The following is a 5,000-nucleotide window of genomic DNA, read 5'->3' as shown; positions in this document are numbered from 1 at the left end:
ACACATGCCCATACACACATATGTATGTATGTATGCACGTATGTACGTGTGCACGTATGTATGTATGTATGTATTATGTTTGTATGTATGTATGTGTGTGTGTGAGTGTGTGTGTGTGTGTGAGTGTGTGTGTGTGTGTGTGTGAGAGAGAGTTTGTAACGAACGAGTGTAAACCCCACAGTGACTTGTCTAAGTTACTTATTTATACGAACTCAACTAAAGACGTTTGCTATTGTGTTTCTTTTTTATTTTGCATTTACACTCTCGTATTAACACTTTGAAGTATAATATATCCACATATATCCATGTATTTACATGTGTGTGTGTACGTGTGACTGAGTATGTGTTTGTTGCGTATGTTACACAGTATTTGTATTCGCTAAGTATTTAAACGATATTGTGTGTTGCTTCTGTGGTAATTAAATCATTATCGACTTCTTTATAACTATCATTTTATTATCGTTATTGTTGCTAATTAGGGAGGCGAATTGGGAGAACCGTCAGAGTGTCGAGAAAATATGCTTTGCAGTATATGTTCCGGCTCTTAAGCGTTCCAAGTTCAAATCTCGTTGTGGTTAACTTTTACTTCATTTACTTTATTGACCCTTTGATCTGTTCAGAATCGATAATATATAATACCAGTGAAGAACTGGCATTGATAACACCGACTAATGCCCTTCTTTGAAAAATTGCTGTCTTGTGCCTAATTTAAAGACCATGAATTTCTTTGATCTTTTCCCCAAATTTATTGCCTTGTGCTATTATATCAAACTAGTAATTATCATTATCATTATTAAGGCGGCGCTTTCATTCCTTCAAGGTCGATTAATTAAGTACCAGTTGAACACTGGAGTCGAGGTAATCGATTTAACGCCTCCGCCGAGCAAAATATTTAGCGGTATTTTATCCGTCTTTACGTTCTGAGTTCAAATTCCGCCGAGGTCGACTTTGCCTTTCATCCTTTCGGGGTCGATGGAATAAGTACCAGTTGAGTGTTGGAGTCGATGATATCGCCTTGTCTCCATCCCCCGAAATTACTGGCCTTGAGCCTAAATTTGAAATAATTATTACTATAATTGGTGTATCGTTATTTGTTCCGGTGTTTGCAGTTAACTTTGTCTTTCGCCCTTCCGAGGTTGATAAAATTAAGTGCTAATCCAAGTTGTGAAATCGATAGATATAATCGATTGCCCCCCCCCCCTTCCGCCTCCCCCACATATATCTGGCTTTGTAACAATGTACGGAATCGTTGATAATCTTTCAACAATTGTTAATTTAATTTCAAAACCCCTTGTTCCCACCGCCAATCTTTCCAGTGTGTGTGTGTGTGCGAGTGTGTGTGTGTGTGTGTGCGTGTGTGTGCATGACGTTTTATTTTCTTTTATAGATTTCTTTTCTGGTTTACGTTTTGGAAAAATTATTGTCATTAATAATAATGTTAATTATATATTTATGTATTTTTTTATGAGGGGGTTTAACGATACCTGAAGGATGAAAGACAAAATGAGCCCTGTGGGATTTGAATTCACACCGTAAGCATCAGAACAAATATTGTTTAATTTCGCTAATCCATCGCCATTTTAATAACAATAATAATTAGTATTTATTTAGGCACAAGGTCAGTAATTATGAGAGAAATATGAATCGTTTACACCAGGACTGGCCAACCTGAGGCCCGCGGCCCGCAGACTTTTATCTTGCAGCCTGCTTGATACTTTCTGGAAATGGGTTTATTTAAACAAACATTTAAAAAAAATTTTTATCAAAAATTAAAGAGTGTAAAAAAGAAAGATACTAATGTTTTTGAAACGATAATATTTCGTGAGAAAGCAAAATGCTTTCAATTATGTCAGTATACAAGCGGCCCTCAAAAAACTTTCTGTGATTAAAGTGGCCCGCAATGTAATTCGAGTTGGCCAGGCCTGATTTATACCAACGATCCAGTACTTGACTGGTATTCTATTTTTTCGACTTCGAAAGGATGAAAAGCAAAGTTAAAGGTAACTTCGGCAGGATTTAAACTCAAAACATAAAGAGTGAGAAAAATTTTGTTCGACGCCCTTACTACTCTGCCAGCTCGACCGACGCCTACATTACTAATAACTCTTTCTACTGTAGGTACAAAGCCTAAAAATTAGTGGAGCGTGGGAGAAAATTAGTACTTAATTTTATCGTCCCCGAAAGAATGCAAGGCAAAGTCGACTCGGTCGAATTTGAACTCACAACTTCATGAGTTAAACGACATACCGCCTGCTATTTTGTCCGACGCTCTAACGGTTCTGCCAGCTCGCCGTTTCCGTATAATAACGATAACAATAAGAATATTAATTATTATAATTATTATTAGAACAAGTTACATACTGAGTTCGATCAACTTGAACAGTATACTCCTTTCTCGTCTCTATACTATGGTCATGTGTGTTTAGAAATTAACATTATACATTAATTATATATATAATCATACATAATTAATGCTACTGATGCTAGTTTGTATCATTATTTTTTCTATTTGTTGTTGTTGTTATAATTTTCATTATCCCTTTACTTTATTCTTATTAAAGGTTGCCGTTGAGTTGCTGAATCGGTGGAACACTGGACAGAACTCGTTGCGATATTTAATCATGCCTGGCCACACTCCGAGTTTCATTCACCTAGAAAACATGTCTGCTATTATTCATTCTATCAAGTTCTATTATACCGTACCTTAAAGTAGCAAATACCAGTCATATACTGAGGACAAGTGTTGTTAGTAGTGTCAGTATTAATGTTGTTGTTATGTGGTGATGGTCGTGGTGATATGATTGTTCACTAAAGCTCACAAAAATGTTTACGTTGTAGCCTTATTATAAAGTGTGTGTGTGTGTGTGTGTGTGTGTGTGTGTGTGTGTGTGTGTGTAAGGCGGCGAGCTGGCAGAATTGTTAGTTAGCACGCCGGACAAAATGCTTAGCGGTAATTTCGCCCGTCGCTACGTTCTGAGTTCAAATTCCGCCCAAGTCGAATTTACCTTTCATCCTTTCGGGGTTGATGAATTAATTACCAGTTGAATACTTAGGTTGATGTAATCGACTATAGGCTTTGTGCCTGTAATAGAAAGGATTATACAGTGTGTTTAAGTATATATGTTACATATGTGAGCACGGATGATTTACACGCACAAAAACGTGCGTATGCATGGCTATATATTTATCATAACACACACACACACACATAATATACGTTTGTTTCAGTCCTAAGGCTGTGGTCATGGTGGGGCACCGCCAGTATATATATATATATATATATATATATATATATATATATATATATATACGTGAAGTTACTGTTTATACCTCGTTCAGAGATTTAACATTGCATATATATATATGTGTGTGTGTGTGTGTGTGTGTGCGTGTATGCATATGTTTTTGTGTGTGGTATTTGTGATTCTACATGAACATGTGTATATATTTATATGAAGTTGTGTGTGTATTTATACGCATGTCTATATGTGTATTTGCCTGTTTATATCTAGAAAGAACAAAAAGTTACTCATTTTGTATTTTCACTTAGCAATCAATAGTTAACACTTCCTCCTTCTTTGAAGATACTAACTTCACATTAAACGTGAATCGGTTTGTTGCTCTTGGTCCACTCACACACACTCACACATGCACACATATGCTGTCGCTATTTAGCCTCAGATCAGCTCTGATCGAGCTGACCAAAGATGAAAGGCATTCCAAACGGTGGTCATCACACTTTTCTTTTCCTCGGGTACTTTACATCCAGATCATCCAGAGTATACTTCCTTTTATTTTTCAGAAGCGAAGATATGCTGTATATAGACGATCGCATAGACACAGATATATGTGTGTACATATGTGAAAATGCATATACTTACATATGTATATGCAAACAAACTCGCCCTCTCTCTCTCTCTCTCTCACACACACACACACATACATACACACATACACAGACGCACGCACGCGTCAGACTTAGCACGACCAGACAGGTACTTTTTGAGGTTTATTAATCCATGCAAAACCAAAGTCGAAGTTATCACCGCTAGGATTTGAACCCAGGACGTGAAGGGCTGTGAAAAAGAGAATATCTATGCTGAACTATGGAGAAATCTGCAATTACTCAATCAAGATTACAAGTTCAGGTTTATACCTGTAATTATTGGGGCCCAACGATATGTAATACACTACCTAAGTACCAATCTTGAGAAATTAGGCTCCTCAAAACCAGAAAGGAGAAAGCTGATTCGAAGACTTACGATTCAATCATCACTGGAACTGTAAAAATCTGTAAAACTTTCCGGAAGTTTATCATTTAAGTATATATGAGCATGTCTAGATATGAAAGTATATGCATGAGAAGACATACATGAAACAAAACATACGAATCTGTACATATACATACATATATAGATGCTCACATACATACATACAAAAATACCCTGTTGATGTTGTTGTAGTTCCAATGAAGGAGCTTTGGATTTAGGTTAGAAACCAGCTCTTTCTCTATTGGCATGAAATCTTGAGAAAAAAAACTGAAGAATGACATACATACATACATACAAACACATGGGTATAATATATTTTTTCTTCTCTACATTTCAGTTGTTGAAGTGTGGCGATGCTTGAGCTCCGCCTACAGTCGATTTATTCAGACTTAGTACGAGTAGAGAGGTACTTTTTGAGGTTTATTAACCCATACAAGACCAAAGTCGAAGTTATCACCGCAAGGATTTGAACCCAGGATGTGACTTGCTGCAACAAATAAGCTTGTGTCTATGTATACGTGTATATACACACGCGCATGCACACACACACGCGCACACATATATATGTATGTATATAAACGTACGTAAGTTCGTTTGTAAGAAATATGAAATTAAATAATTAAAAGTTGCTAATTAAACGTCTCCAAGATAGTCAGAAAGGTACCAAGATAGTAATACGCGCGAGTACCCACAACCGCACGCACACACGCGCGCGCACACAGACTCTCG

The sequence above is a fragment of the Octopus bimaculoides genome, chromosome 5, assembly GCF_046866305.1.
Source record: "Octopus bimaculoides isolate indiv1 chromosome 5, ASM4686630v1, whole genome shotgun sequence".
Lineage (NCBI taxonomy): Eukaryota > Metazoa > Mollusca > Cephalopoda > Octopoda > Octopodidae > Octopus > Octopus bimaculoides.
This window is presented reverse-complemented; position numbering follows the sequence as displayed.